Genomic DNA, 17,233 nt, shown 5'->3' with positions numbered 1-17,233 from the left:
CGAGGAGGCCTTCCCAGCATAGCAGTCTAAAATTCGAAATGGACATTTTGATACAAGACAAGCTTAAATACAGAACAATCTGATTTTGATATCAATTAAAATTTGAAACAATTATTTAGTAAAATATCAACGCAAGCAGAATTTTCTCTGGATAATAACAACGCAGTTTCCCGAATAATGTCAACACCAGAACAGGACAAATTTTCGTGACAGTATAAGTGTATTTATTATGAGGATTCTAGCGCTACAGTAGGCAATATTTTTGTGTCTTAGTTTCGAAACTCCTGTTTAGCTATCATAAATTTTGATAACAATAACTAGTCTCAAAGAAATCTAAGCGTGTTGATAGCGTATTTATGACACGTGGTTTTGCAATAAAAACGAATGTGAATATTTTATCGTTTCAATTTTCTGTTTTATAGGTAATAAATATGAACTTTTCAATACTATTACTTTTTTAGTTTTATATCGGTTTAAGTTACTCAATATATCAAAATTACATGTATTACGATATAAATAAACAATGATGTAAACATGTTACTTTCGTATTTCATAACTTTTCACTTGTAAGTTATATGTATACCAATATCAAGGAAAAATTGGCACGTGTATCCCGACAAACTTGATTCTTATTATGATTATTATTAATAGTATATATATGTACATAAAAATAATAAACTTAGATAACATATAATCGTAATAAAAATAAGGTCACCCGCAAGTGTACAAAGATTTCTATCAACATTAAGGTACTTTACGCTTAATATTTCTGTAATATAAATTCCGAGTGTACGTGTTGACGAGGGGGCTACTTTACCTGCTGTATTCATCCGTTACGTAACACTCTAATCCGAAGCCCATTTGTATTCTTTGGCGGAAAACATCCAATTTTGTGTTACTCGGCGATATCGTCCCCACATGGCGTGGCAGAACAGTTTTTTTATTAAGAGTCACTATAGGGTACTGTTTCATAATATTTATTTATAAATACAATAATCTTTCATATTATTGAATTAAATACACACATATTTCTTCATTGGATATAATCTCATAAACTGTCATAATATATGTATGTAGTTAACTTCATGTTTGATATTTTATATAGCGTTGCAAAATCATTAGTTAACATACACAGTAAGATCTTTTCAGTGTATATAACATTTTTAAAACGATCCACTAGTATTATTTTAAGTTGATAGGTATAGTTATAGGTGACTTTCAAATTTATTGTCTTTCATCACACTGCCCGACAGTGTCTAAGTCTTCCTTTCGTTTATAAGAAAAAGATTTTAAGCTTAATTTTGCACGCTGTAGGAGGATTGGAGGATACACATGTGGCTGATTTTCTTGATGTTTTCCTTTAGCCAATCATTTTTAAACTTAATTTTGCACGCTGCCCATGGCTTGGAGGATACACATGTAGCTGATTCTCTAGATGTTTTCCTCTATAGCCAATCATGGAATCATATTACAAATACAAATCCAAGAAAATTATTTGCCCGCTTGTAACCCACAAAATTTAAATTCTCTATTTAAGTAGACTCATCAAAACCCTTTTGAATCTTCATGTTACAGTATTAAATTAAATGTGAAACTACTATCGGTTTGGGATGTATGATCGGTATCCTACCGAGAAGAACCGATAAGAAATTCAGTAGGTACTTCGATAAAGATTCACATGTTTTATCGAGTATTCTCGACTCTTCAGTATGCCTCATATTCGTTTAAATCTGATTCTACTCTATGCTATTATGGTATTTTATCACTTTTTGGAATCACAACACGGTTAGTATTACGGCAACACATTGCATATGCGAATACCTAGCTGTTTCATGTTAAACAACATTTACATTAGCCGGTACCTGAATGGTCGGCTAGCTGTAATCATAGCGTTAATAGAGGTATTTTACCGTCGTGCTCAAATAATATAACTATCTTCACATATATCAGCGACAGTGTAAAATGCTTTAATAAAATTAACGATTCTCAAATTCAATGCCTAACGAGCCAACGATTGTATAAAAGTCAATAATCACCCACAATGTATGATAAATATAATAAACCGATTAAAGGTACAACATTAGTCGATGTAAATATCTTGTCAACAAAAAGTTCTACTCAAAATCATAATTTAAGTTTAGTTTATTGTCTATAGAGAATACAAAACCTTGGAAAATAACGTCAGTGTAAATTACTAGCATTTGATTCGTCCGTCGACACAAACTGTCGATGTACAGTATTCTCGAAGGCGTTTCGATAATTTGTCGCGTCCCTTGAATCTCTTCTGCGCGATCGCTCTTTTCACGGTTAATGGCGCGAATGTTCCTAGTGTGAACTGATATTGAGGAAACAGCTCACGTCTCGGTACTGTCCTCTCGCATCTTTATTTTTGGATTCGTTTGATCAGAAAATTCTTTCCTTATTTCAAAGAAGATTGAATTTCTACGTTTAAGGTTCTTATTATGAAAATTATTACTTTATTATAACAACATTACGTACATATGAATATAAACATAGATATCGATATAATAACGAAAAAAAAACTCTTGAAACGTATTTCTAAGAAAATATTAAATAAGTAGGTACTTCTAACACGAAATGATTAAACTGGGATAAGATCACTCGAGTGCTCTTCGATATTTCAACTTTTCTACAAAACTTGACTCCTTCAAAATTTAATAACGTCTAAAAGCGAAACTTATGAGCCTCCGCAATACAACGTTTAACCTCTTAGTTTATAACAAATGAAGTAGCCTTTGAAAATAAGGACGTTCTTAAATTAACATTTGATGTTGCTCATAAAACAAGAAATTAAATAAGAGAGGAAGGGTTTAACTTGTAGGGGGCTTATTTATTTCTTGCAACAAGAAGCTGGGTCAGACCGCAGTGACCGCACGCTCGGCGAGCGACAAATTAAATAAATTTACAGTCCGCAACGGAGTAATAATGAAATGAATTAATTTCAACAGTACGAAAGTGCAATGGTTTAAACGTCATTTCAATGATACATAGCTATCAGATAGTAATTGGAAAATAATAAATTATTGGGATATTTCCCATCGTAAATAAATGTACCAATAAAATTATCATCATTTAAAATATATGGAACTGAAAATTCACCATTTAATAAATTCAAGTTATTGTCAATCTATTGAGTAATCAAAAAATGTACTCAAGTTTCTTTACTTCATTCTTAGTTCGACATCCTGTAACATACATACGTACGTACGTGTTTTATTGCAATTTGACGAAATGTCAATGACACGCCAGCAGTGCAACTGTCGGATACATTAAAAATATTCCATACATCGCGAGAACTCTTTACATTTTGCCGTGACTGAACTCAATTCCGATCGGACGTTGTGGGTGAGAATAAATGCATAGTATATCGCTACTAACGTTCCGTACAATTTCATTGATCACTATCCCTACCTTAAAATAATATTACTTAAAAGCTACGTACGTCGTAAGTCATTAATTTTTACACGAATGATAATTTTCCATGTTGACTAGGTACTAATTTTATTTTAAATTTATGTATGACTAATATACAATCCTACATAATATCAAAATGCTGTAAGTCACTAGAGATATTTGATGAATCCGTACTTTCTTAATCTGACATGCCAATAAACGGAAGATATGAAATGTGAACTAGAATAACTCTCAAAGATTCATACAGCCTTTGACAAGGATTCGTCGTGTGACCAGACTTTCGTAAGCTTTACAGGGAATTTCCCTCAAACGACACTTTTATAGCTTCTTAAGCGTTGGATCTTCAAAATTATTATATATTACTTCTTTTACATTGTAGTCAAATTTATGAAGAGTTATTATCGTACTTTATGAAGATGGATTTCATTTAGTCGCTTTTAAATCAAGATTGTATTTAAAGTTACTAATAAATTCGTTTTTAGGTTACTGGGGATTAAATTAAATATAACCTGATTTAGCAGATTCGACCAATAATTTACGATAAGTCAGTTGACTAGTATAATACCAGGTCTTTATAAAGAGGTCTCTAATCAAAAGGCCACGGGGGGCTGAAAGAGCATCAACCCGATTAACTATGAAAGGTCTGATTGAACGGGTATGATTAGGCGTGGAACTAATGACATTAAATTATCCTTGATGTTCAATGTTCGACTTTTAATATAAGTAATTCAATGTATTGATTATTATCATATGTAGATAATATTTATTCAGTATTTATTACGGTCTTTAGTGTCTGTATTTCTACAATATTTGTAGTATTTATTCATTTCTTTTTTTGAGTTATTTCAAGCCTTTATGCGATGTACAATACAGAATCAATAAATGAATAGATATTATTGGTTCATTCGTGTGTAGAGGTATATTTGAGTATTAATGTTTTTCAGTTATATTTTTTGTATTTAATAACAATTAAATTGTATTTTTATATCAGTTTTGCCACATCTAACCATTTGCAAGTTTCATTATGCGTCTTATGCTTAAGTCGACCCTAAAGATTTTGATATAGGTAGAAGGTTAGGGGAGCGCGGTTATTAAGGAGACGAAGCCGGTGGTGATTGATGCTGTACTAACAAGGACCTTGTAAATATTATGCCGTCATAAATCTGCAGGGATTGAAACAGTCTAGAATTTATTTGCTCTGTTTGATATAGAACTATTAATATATTCAGACGTTAGAAACACTAATTCGATTTTATCAATAGTGTTGTTGTTGATGAATGTCGATGTTCGACTACTTTATAAATATATTTTCTAATTACCTAAATGTACCAATCACTATTCAGATCAAAGATCCATTTGATAAAAATTAAAAGTTAGTTTCGTTTTGATTGGAAACAGACGCTCTAGTACGATAGGACATCGAGTTACCGTGGCTTACGAAGTGCATTACAACTTGCAAACTTCATCAGCAAACTATCGCAGGCAGTAGATACCGATACGTGCAAAGAGAATAATAAAATTAAAACCGACCGGTCGACATACCGTGTACGTAAAAAGCGCTGGTGCTTCCGTTCGTGGAGAAATAAAATTCGGCGCCATCGTGACATCGACGCTTGATATTGGATACTATGCGTACACTAGCGGACATGATAAAGGATGCACATTCAAAATTTAATAAAAGTAACAGATACAAATATCAAAACTTATGTTGAGTTTATTATATACGACGATTTATTTTACTTCAATATAATAATTAATAATATTATTCAATAGTAATTAATATTATAAATGGATTTGTAACGTTTTCACGTTTTTATTACTCAATCGATCGTCATAAAATTTTGCATGCATTTCAAGGTTACAGAATACGAGATAGGGTACCTAATGCGTGCCCTCCCCCCGCATGTGTCCCCCACGTGTGTGGGGACACACGGGCAAAATCGCGGACGGAAATTATAATTTAATACTTTACTTTACAGTACTCACCAAAAAGGAAAGTTCAAATTCAATTTTCAATTTCAAGAAACCGCAATGATTTCATACCTGCAACAAAAAATAAAAATGAAATAAATTCAATATTCGTTTCGCAATAATCAATATAGATCCCAAGTGACAATATTAAATTGTTTCGTTAGATATGTATTTTTTGGCCAGCTATACATCACTCGGCATACGCGGAAGGCGTATACTGCGTTTTATGGCCCGGTCATGTATCAAAGTTTCGCGTACGTCGCGAATAACAGCAGTACGAGTATAAGGCCTTAAACAATACAGATCCGCGCATAGAATTTTTAAACATTGCCTCAATTTTTTTTAAAATCGCTTGTGTGTTTATTTGCTTGAATATATTTATATGTGCATATATAAAATATAACTCTGTCTATAGTACCTTATGATAAATACCTTTAAATTTTTTTTTATACCTAAAATTATACTTTTTTTTAGTAAAATACGTAAACTTTTTATGCTTAGCCTTATTTTCTATATACATATATGAGGATAAGCACAAACAGTATGTGACTGGTTGGAGATTAATGGGCTTCAATCGTTCGAATACAATTTTATAAGGACTTGTCAAATAAATAATAAGAATTTAACAACCAATTTAGTACAATGCTCATCAATTTGTTTCCCTGTCAAAATTGTAACCTCCAGTGCACACGATATCAAACATTTATAAGATTTTATATCGAATCATCTTGCCGAGCAAACCTCGTCATTGCTACATCGTGTTAGGGGTGAAAATTAGTAACCCGAAGCATAACTACTTAGAAAACGGCAACGAAGCGCGCGAACGCTCGAAGCAATGTATAATTTGCCTCATTTCATCAAAATTACTAAGCCCGCTTGGTATAATCTTTGCAAAACTTCATTTTGCTCAAGTGAACGCGTAATGTCCTTCAGCGTTCGAGAAACTCGGTGCCATACCGTTTTTTCGTATAATTTATTTAGAAAATTGTAGTTTAGTTATGACCTTGATATTTGTACATTTTTCTCATTTATCAAGATACATTATAGCACTGATGAATTGTTAAAATACGTTTTTTATAAACTGATATATATAATTATTGTTTTAAACGAATTTCTAATTTTTTGCAATTAATCAATCAAAAAGCAGACGAGGTCGCGACACCAAGAAATATAAGATTATAAAAGATAATGAAAACTTATTCTTTTATACCTCGCAAAAATGACGGTACTAATAATTTTGTGGGTAACGATGACGAATTAATTCATTTTACAGATCCGTGTAACACTTGGAACTTTCTCTAAAAGTATGTGAAAACATTGAAATGCATAGAACATACCATGTATGTTTTTTTTTAAATATAATTATAGCAAAATATAAAAAATGGAATTTAAAGAATGTAGAATTTTATTACGTGTTTTGTTTATTATCATTAAACTATGTGTGGGTGTGGGTTGGAGCGTACGTGTATGCATCATGTAAGTTTTATTGAAGCCAATGAACTATTTATCACTAAATTTACATTTCAGTTATTCAAATTTGATGTATACTCTATTGGTATTCAATCGCTTAATGCAATAATTTGAGTAATTACACAAATTAATTACATGATTTAAAATTAAAAATTAAATTATATGTATTTTGTATGAATAAAAGTAGACATTATTTTTGACGTATCTACAATCGTTATGAGTAAATTTCTAATACCATAAGCATTTTGACAAATGACGGTTACGGTCGTACACACGTATGTTTTGACAAACATTCGCCACGTATTTACAGATCACCTGTATCTATCGACCGACTCATTCATAAACTATTATTTTACTTTTTAATTAACAATTCTATTTTTAAACGATCAATAAGTATAGAATTGGATTCAACATAGTCGGTACGCTAATGTATGAAAATCCTGATATAATATTTGGAACGAAACAAGCTCCTATCCATGTATATGAAATTGTAAAAAACTGCCAGGTCTGCGATAGAGTAGAAAATTGTTATTATAGTAAAGGATAACGTCGCTTAGATCCAGTTTTGTTGGTTATTGAATTTTGAATTTTATAGCGAGATACATAGACAGAAATCTAAATAGCTAGATCCGTAACGACTTCATAGGGAAGAAATTTATTTTTTGAACGAAGTTTTTTTACGCAGCTTGCAGTAGTGTGAACTAACAGATCGTCACGCAAGGAAAAAAAGCACTATGCCTTCTCTGGGCGACCATTTCCTCTCTTTGTCTTTGTATCATTCTATTATAAACAGTTTTATATAATATTAGTTAAATTTATTGGAACGACGTTCTTTTAAGGAAAGTGTACTGGTAGAAATCGCCACGTAAGGATAAAGCAATATGAAGGACCCTCCAGGTGACCTTTCCCTACTTTTCTCTTTCTCTGTGTTCCTTTCTATTATAACATCATTTAAACACAATTTTTGTTATTGTTTATATCACACGGAATTTTAATAACATTTATTTTTTTTCATTTAATTATTCTTTGTTGTTGATATATTTAGTCTGTACTGTCTGTTATTTAAAACATAATATAGAGCGTACCAACCGGGTTTCTTATAGAAGAATATGCCGAGTCCAGCTGTCCAGCTGTTTAGAGAGGAGTCTAATGACTTACGTACAGTAGAATTCGATATATAAAGATAGCAGAATTGGTATACACTTAAATGTATAATAAAACGTAAATGTTTTGGTAAGCATAAGTTCTGATTTTGTTTTACAATCTCATAGTAAAGTAAACAAATTAGAACAGATATATTGCTTTTTATATTAACATGGGTCTGGAGCCAAGAGCTAGTAGCTGGAATACATTAATCTCGTTCAAACTCGGTCAAGCACCTTTTTTTCTGTTTATATTTGTCTTCAAGTTGTGTTTGACTGTGAAGGTAAACATCGTGAGGAAACCTGATTTTTATGTCTAATCTCAATCAAATTCTGCCATATAATATAGCCACGTGGTGGAAAAAGGTTTAAACCTTCTCCAGAGAGGACTTTTGCCCACTAATTGAACATTCACTAGCTGTTACTTCTAAAAATATTGGCATCTCTTTCTTTTATGTAGAATTTTAAAAAATACCAGGTCCCGTCAAATCACCAGTTTAATATTGTTCACAGCTAGTCAATGCACACATATAATACCTTTTTGGTTTAAACTATATTATATGTCTATTTGATATTATAACAATTAACATCAATAAAATTTAATGAGATGCGCTTCAATGTGCGTGTTAATGGTTCTGACATCGTTCCGACTACACAACATATTGGTTAGCGTTACCAAGAAGTTGTGCTGTGACGATCGCTAACCGTAACATATTAATAATAAGTCTGTGTTTGATATTGTTAAACATTAACCTACACTCGGCACAATATGTAACATTACGATAAAATATTTTTTTTATGTAATACATTGACGGATGGGCATATAAGGTGGTAAGTGGTCACTAGCGCCCATAGACATTGGGGCTGTAAGAAATAACAACCATTGCTTAAATCACACCAATGCCTTATCAACCTTGGGAGATAAGTCTTATTCCTTTTATTTGAATTTACACTGACTCACTCACTATTCAAACCAGAACAAAAAAATACCAAGTATTGCTGTTTGGCTATAAAATATGTGATGAGTGGGTGGTACATACGCAGACAAGCTTTTATTTTAATAATACATAAGAGTGTGCACGAACACAGGTGCACTCTAATTCAATTCTCTCATAGTCCGACGAGACAGTAATCCAAAAACCGAAGAAAGAATAGGAGCAAGAGCAGACTTGCTTGCGTGCTTTCTCGGCTTAGACGCAAAAAATAAACACAACCAACATTTCGACAAAAAAAATAAATATTTTATTGGTCTGACACGGTTTAGAATTCGAGATCTCCTTCCTTATAAGTTACCCATGTGGCCAACGATGTGCCTTTTTATTAGACAATTCTGTTAATTGAAACTACAAGGGAACAATGAGGATTAAAATAACAAAATCACGATACATCGAAACGTATGAAACATCTTAAATAAAAAAGCAAATATAAAAGAAACCATATAAAAAACCTACTCCAAATAAAAAAAAGAAACCTTCCACTTGAACAATTTTCGAGGGTACCATTAATGAAACGTAAGTTGCATAATTCTTTGTTCTCAAACCAATTTTCTTTCGAAGGGATCACTTTGATCTGTTACCCGAAAGAGTATTGGAAACAATTCAAACTATTCGCCTTATGAAAGGGGTGAACTAAAAACGTTCCTCCAATATAGGAACCCGTCTTGGGTAGCGGAAGGTTGCGAGTAACGAGTCGATACTTATAGTTTGGATCGTGAGATTAAATTTATATATTTGAAAATATATTTCGTTTATTACATCATATTAACCAAATAGCTATCTTAAATATATTATTTAGAGACCTTATTAGAGTATAGTAGAGTAGAGTACCTAGGACCCGATTTTGCACATGGGAAAATAATGAGTTATTTTAACTAACGAGATTAAACATTCGTCCATACCCTGCCATAATACACTGAGGTTGTATACTTAGTACGGTTTTACAATTTCATGCGTTTATTTCAATATCTCATAATATTCCTAAAACCACTGGTTCAAAGTTAAGTTATTTGGGACTCAACCGGGACCAGCCAAATACGCATGACACAATATAGTGCATAGGTGTACGCAAACACAGGTGCATTTACTATTCCCTAAGGCACGGCACGTCCGGATATAGTTCAGGCGCAGGACCAACGCCTTTACGTGCTTTCCGACGGAGCGTACACATTTCCAAATTCCTCCAAAAGGCTTCGGGATGCTATTAAGACTTTCTCGATAGAAAAACCCAATAACTTATCGGCAGGACCTGGAATTCGAATACAGAATCTGTGGCCTTTAATCTAGCCACTAGACCAACAAGGCGTCTAGGCTGCCAATAAAGAAAGTCGAGGTTAGAATTAAAAAAGATTCATATAATTTTTTACGTTTGAATGTTATTTATTTTTGTAAGGATTATTATTTTTTGATTGGTTACATACCTAAGAGATAAATCCATAATATAGCAAGATGGTACTGATTATCGAAATCTTTTGTAAAAGAAAATTGTCTTTTGTTTTAATATAGTTCGCTTCGAAAGCGCCTACAACAAAACATATCTGTCCAATTACGTCAGCATATACTATATATGAAAAGACTATGTCCGTCATAAATATAATGTGAAAGTATCATATCAATCGAATTACTAGGTTCTTTGTGAATCAGTAAAAGATAAAAAACTGATATAGAAGATAACATAGATTCCTATTAAGCAAAAAAAAATATTTCTTACAGTATGTAAAATTTTGTAACTTAAGTATTATAGGTTAAGCAAATGTCAATTATACTTATTTATCGGAATGATTACGTTGCATGCAAATAGAGTATAAAATTTCACCTGCTTAAATAAATATTTTTATGTTACAGATGGACGGGCGAGTAGGCCTTATAATAAGTCACCATCGCCCACAGACATTGACGCTGTAGGAAATATGAATCTAATCCAAAATCAAACTCTCGACATAAGATTAAGATGTTGTGTCCCGTGTGCCTGTAGTTACACTGGCTCACTCACCCTTCAAACCAGAACACAATAACACTAAGTATTTATGTTTGGCGGTAGATTCTTCTCTAATCAAGAAATTGATTATAAGGGGTCTGATTATGTAACTTCCAAATAAGACGAAGTAATCTCTAGTTCAAGTACGGTTGTTCATATGTGCGCTTGGATATATTATGCGAGCAAGATAAGAAATAATAAAATGTATAAACATCTGAAGGGCGAAACAGAAAATCGTATACATTATCGAATATTATACAAATGAGATTCCAGACGAAAAGACAATACGCGAATATTTAACAAGTAATCAAAATGAACTCCGAGACATACACATCTAAACAAGGCAGGTGTAGTCAGACAAATTGGAAAAGTTTTAAATCTTCTCACCAAAACTAATAGTTCAGGCTTAAGTACAAATTTCTTAGAACTCGGTATAAAGCAACGTATTTACGCTGCCAAAGTTACGAAACTTGTTCCCAACTGTGAGTACGCTTCAGTGCGAAATTACTGTATGCTCTCATATATTTATCAACTAGCTCATAACACGAGGGTGGGTGAAGATGGGACCTATCGTTCCGTAGGATTTATTTCATTTCACTTATAATTAATACATTTTGAAGCGGCATATCCGTAAACTATTATTAATTTAAGATGATATTATTATTAGCGCTCTAGAGACAAAAAAATTGTATCAGTAATGTGTACTGATTTCCGTTCACGACTTCGCAAACGTGTGAATATTGTATTTTTTTGCCGATTACTTACAATGAGTAAATGTTGAGTATGAAAAATAACAAAATTATACTTAAAAATTTACGCCCACGTCTACTTCTCATGACGTGATGTTGTCCAATATTTATTTATTTATTATCTATGAAATTGCTAAAAGATGCCACTTGAAATAAATACAAACGTTCTATTTTCAAAACTATTTATTATAAAGAGGAGATTAATTTCGATTTGAGTAGATCACACACTTCACGAAGACGCACACCCATGTTTAAATTATCGGTGTTAAATATTATGAAATACAATTTCATATGCTTTTTCACAGTCTTAACTCTTATTTGTCTCACGCACACTAAGACATCTTGTCAGCGCGAGCATCACACATGCTAATGCAGCCGATAATAAAATATAATTTAACGTGGGCGTGCCTTCATATTAAGATATAACTCTATATAACGACTAAATTTACTTACAAAATACAAACTATTTCATAGCATGCTATCCTAACCCGTTGTGTATTATCTCATGGAATATACTGTTGAAATAGTGCTCCAATTATAGTCTTTGGCGGTAATAGTGGTGTAGGTCAATTTTCATCCATGTATTTGTACGGTGGTTAGCCCAGTTAACGGATATACAAACTAAAACTGCTGAAGTTTCCGTTTAATGTTTACACTAAATTTAGACGATGATGAGGAAATTCGGTCGATCACCTACGCTCGCAGAGTTTTTATCGTAAATATTATTTCATTAAACAAATTTCAAAACATTGTTTTATTATTTTACAAACTTAAGAATAGAGCATTAGTTAGATTCCTTTGCAAATTTGATCAGTTTTTACTATTAATCGACCCTTTGTCGAGATTAAAGAAAAATTTATAAAGAAATATTCAGTACATTATTCTTTTTCTAATAAAAAAAATATAACTTACATTTACAATCGTAAAGAAAATCCAATACAATAATCTTAAGCAAATGTTTAGAAAAAGCCTAAAATATATTTCAAATTAGTTCTTAAAAAATAATATTATAAGTTTATTTACAAACAACCATCCAACCATTTGTGTATCAACTATAATAAGCCCTACACACACATATATTTCTGTATAATACACCTTTTATAATTGAACATATAAAATAAATACTTATTGCCAAACCTTACTTGAAACGTCAGTCGTAGAAATGGATATAACCAAAATGAAACCCAACGATCATCCAACAGTTATTCTGTATCACCTTATCGCGTAAACGAAACTAAAATCGAAGGCACAAAAGTTCCGACACGTTGAAAGTTGCAACGTTACTGTTAAACTTTGATTTCAATCGGATGAATGGAAGTCAGCAAAACTTTTGACGTTACCTTGTCGAAGTGGTTCAAAGATCGATATTTTATACTTTAAACGCGTATCAAGTATGATATCATTTTCATTGTAACAAAAAGCGTACAGAAATTTATAAAACATTGATTGATTTAACAATTTCAAATGCATTTTACATTTGCTGATATTTTTCTTGGTTTTACAGTAAAGAGGGTTCGGTCTTCAATTATTGTTGAATTTTCTTTTTATAATAAATATTATTAAAGTAAAAGTTACATCGTAAAACGCAAGAAAATTAATTCATCAAATTTAATTCAGTAACGCTTTCTATATGAAAACAAACAGCCGAATATAAAAAAAAACACAATATTTCTATGAGAATCGATTAACATTCGAATGGTCATTTCGTCAATATTGAACCGACGTCGACGGTAGACTTCATAAACGAGGTCACACGCCAAACGAATCATCCAAAACATCACCGCCAACACTATTATGCTAAACAGATAACGGTGTGATATCGGTATTGGAATTTCGTGTCAAAATTTTACGATAAAATCGCCCTTGGGTCAAATGCCGACAGATGAAAGTCGCGTAAATGTGGCAACAGTGTATAGAGTTGTCGTGATGAGATGACATCCGAGTTTACGATCTCTCGTTCGCAATCCGACTAGATTCCTGGCAGGTAACAACATACTAGCGTGGATATTACTACTTTATTGCGGGCAGCCTGTCGGTTTGCTGGACATGCGATGTGTTTATATGTGGCTACCCTTCATTCGATCTCTATATAAAGTTATAGGGAATCTAACCATCTCTTATGTTGCTTAGAATAATACAAGTAAAAATGCACCTTTTTTACAACATTTTACTGAGAACTATATAATTATTTATCTCTTCTCATAGCAGAAATATCCTTAAACAGAAAGCCTGAAAATTTTCCTCTGCTAGGGAGAAACCCACTTTCCTTTTGAGGCGAAGGTTTGGACCGTATTCCATTCAGAAGACTTGAATTAACGTGTCATAATAAATCAAAATATTTAGATAATAGAATCACCCGTATAAAAATATACATAAACAGACATTGGTTAAACGTAAGTACTTTATTTATTGAACGCAACCTAAATATAACAATAGAGACATATCCATTACCTAATTGATAAAAAAGAACTATCAAATAAAACATATTATCAAGAAAAGAGGCGATGTTATTGAAGATAAACTCTTTGGACGACATGATCACTCTCATCACTCTGGATCACAACGTTTCTGTCGGGAATGAAATTTCACTTTTGTCACTTGTGCGGATTAACACGCGTTCTATTTACTTCTTAATAAATAGACATACATATATATGTATGAATAGATCCGATTACTCACGAACGCGCGTCCGTCTACGTTAAATTATTATCGGATACTTTAGTATGAGAGACGCTCGTGCTTGGAAGATATCTTAAGAGTGCGTAAGATACTATATAGATAATTTCAGAATAAAGACGACAAAAAAAATAAATTTCTAAACGCACGTGCACAAGTTAACTTCGAGGCACTTGTTTTTGTGAGTGAACTAATCTATACATATGAATTAATATTTATTTAGTACGACTTGTACTTAAAAAAAGTGATGAATTATAACATAAAAAATATCATCAAATTCGTCTCCATTGTAAGACGTAAAACATAAAATAAAAAATAAGGCGTCGAAAACAAAGGGAGCGCTTCACGAGGAAAACTCTACCGGTCATTTAAAATTAACATCAGTTTTTTTCATACTATTATATAATTAACAGGAAAATTCTAGAAAGAAAATATAAATTATTAAAAAAAAACAAGCACCGGACTCAATTAAAAATAATAACCAAATCAAGTTATGGACAAGAAAAGAAACAATTAACAAGCCGTTGTGAACTTTTAGACCACTATTTTGACTATTCGCTTACGCCAATAAGTCGAACAAATAGATATTGTACATTGCTATAAAATGTAGACGCATTTTTTCGCTTTCCAGTTGATGTATGTATAGTAGGATTTTCTTTTTTTTTTTAATAATCAATATCACTGACAATTATCTTACAGATATGATACTATTCAGACTATAATTATACACAGGTACGAGTATTTAATTGCTTTTCATCGACCCACGTAAACCATAGTTGCGTACATCGTTTTTATTACTAATTGAGATTCCCCATTTAAACTGTCTGAGTTTATTTACGGACGTACTATAATAAAAAATACAATTAAGTACTATAATAAGAAATCCACTATCATAAGTTCCACGTGATAATATTCAATCGTTTAAATGGCTGAACTTTTTTTTTAACAGTACCAGCACTAATGTACGAACCATTTGTTATGCTAATAATTTTCTGCTAACCATACTAAGTAAGATGTAAAATCCCATGTGCTCATAATAACATTGGTTCTTTGACCCTTTAAAACCAGAATAAAGAAATACAAATACTTAATGTTTGGCGAAATGTTACCAGGATGATACTTGATAGTTATCAATTTAATAATATAAAATAATCTGATCATATACTATAAGCATTATCAGCCTATAAATTTTCCACTGCTGGGCTAAGGCCTCCTCTCCCTTTTTGAGAAGAAGGTTTGGAGCATATTCCACCACGCTGCTCCAATGCGGGTTGGTGGAATACACGTGTGGCAGAATTTCCTTGAAATTAGACACATGCAGATTTCCTCACGATGTTTTCCTTCACCGCCGAGCACGAGATGAATTATAAACACAAATTAAGCACATGAAAATTCAGTGGTGCCTGCCTGGGTTTGAACCCGAAATCATCGGTTAAGATGCACCTGTCTAACCACTGGGCCATCTCGGCTCTCAAATACTCTAAGACGATATATCAATTACTACGAACATAGCATTTCAAATGAACACTCCAAAATCGCTTCCAAGGATTAATCTCGATTAAATACTTAGTAATAAAACTATTATATAAGCAATCGTTACTCGAGTAACATTTTTACTTTACTAAGGAAAAGTGTTTCTGTAACGCCCAACTGAAAAAAGAACTACTAAGCCAATACATAAAAATACATTAAACTTATACCAGATGATGCAGCGCCTTTTGGAGAAGGTTTCACGTACAATGTATGTTTCGCAATTCCACCCGCTTTAAATTTAGAATATTGTCGTTTCAGGCATGAGATATACACATACATTATGGAGGGTAATATTAATATTCGAAATGCTTAAAACCTACGAGAGATCAGCGCTCGTATTACGAACGCGGTACTACGAAATTTCGACGTGAAATTCTGAATCGATCCTATCCACAATTGAGTTACAAGCCAGCTCTCTCGTCCAACAGATATTACCGTGACCGCGATGTACGCTACGCTAATCCTATTTTTGCAAACTCAATTCCATCCTCCAATATGTTTTTTTACAATTTGAATTTATGTTCGGGCTGCTTTGATGTTCGGACTGCTGCTTATAGAGCTTGTAAATTTATATTTGTTATTACTTTATCCTGCTTCAGATATTTATGAAATATAACTAACCTTACCAACTATCGATATTATCATTACTTTATTAATTAAATCGATAGTCGTCGAAATCGAATCGAATCGGTAAATCGATAGATCATTCTACACTAGCTTTTACCAAAACGCCACACTGCTGGAGCAAGGCCTCCTCACCTTTTGAAAAGGTTCCGCCAGCCCTTTCTTTAATAAAATAACTCAATTAAAATATAGACAAAATTATAAGTATTACAAAAAATTAACAAAGTGTGTGTGAATCTTAATAATTACTATACATTATTTATTTGTTTCTTTATCGTGACGCTTTTTCGTTTTATCGAGTTTTCAAACAAATCGATTCTAAAGAATTTTCACTACAATATATAAGAGATATATCTCTTCGCGCTCATAGTAACTTTGATGACTGTTTCTTTGTTATCAACTAAACAGTTTTGGCATAAATATAAAGTAACAATACTACCAAACACTTTTTTTTCATAGTCTTAATACTTAGAAGTTAAATAACAAGAATAGTTTACATAATAAACAAAAGATAAGCACTAACATATTCAGAACGCAAGAAACATCTTACTATATAAATATTAATAAACAAGAAGCGACACCGCGGTTACAGGTACATACATTAGAATGAAAATACGTTGTGAATTACTAAGTAAATTTATTATAATATTCATTAAAATT

At 32.2% G+C, this 17,233-nt stretch overlaps 1 protein-coding gene across 6 annotated transcripts in view; it reads right to left on the bottom strand.

Annotated features, from left to right (window-relative positions):
* LOC125068082 (putative polypeptide N-acetylgalactosaminyltransferase 9) overlaps positions 1-17,233 on the bottom strand; it is a 180,270-nt gene that overhangs the window by 45,752 nt on the left and 117,285 nt on the right. Inside the window, exon 3 of one of the 6 annotated variants that reach the window (XM_047677079.1) lies at positions 5,422-5,478. The exons of the other annotated variants lie outside the window; for them this stretch is intronic. The gene's annotated coding sequence lies outside the window, so the exon portion shown is untranslated. The remainder of the gene's footprint in view (positions 1-5,421; positions 5,479-17,233) is intronic. 6 annotated transcript variants of the gene reach the window in all.

The sequence above is a fragment of the Vanessa atalanta genome, chromosome 13 (genome assembly GCF_905147765.1).
Source record: "Vanessa atalanta chromosome 13, ilVanAtal1.2, whole genome shotgun sequence".
NCBI lineage: Eukaryota > Metazoa > Arthropoda > Insecta > Lepidoptera > Nymphalidae > Vanessa > Vanessa atalanta.
The sequence above is the reverse complement of the archived record's forward strand: the minus strand, read 5'-3'. Positions and strand labels throughout refer to the sequence as shown.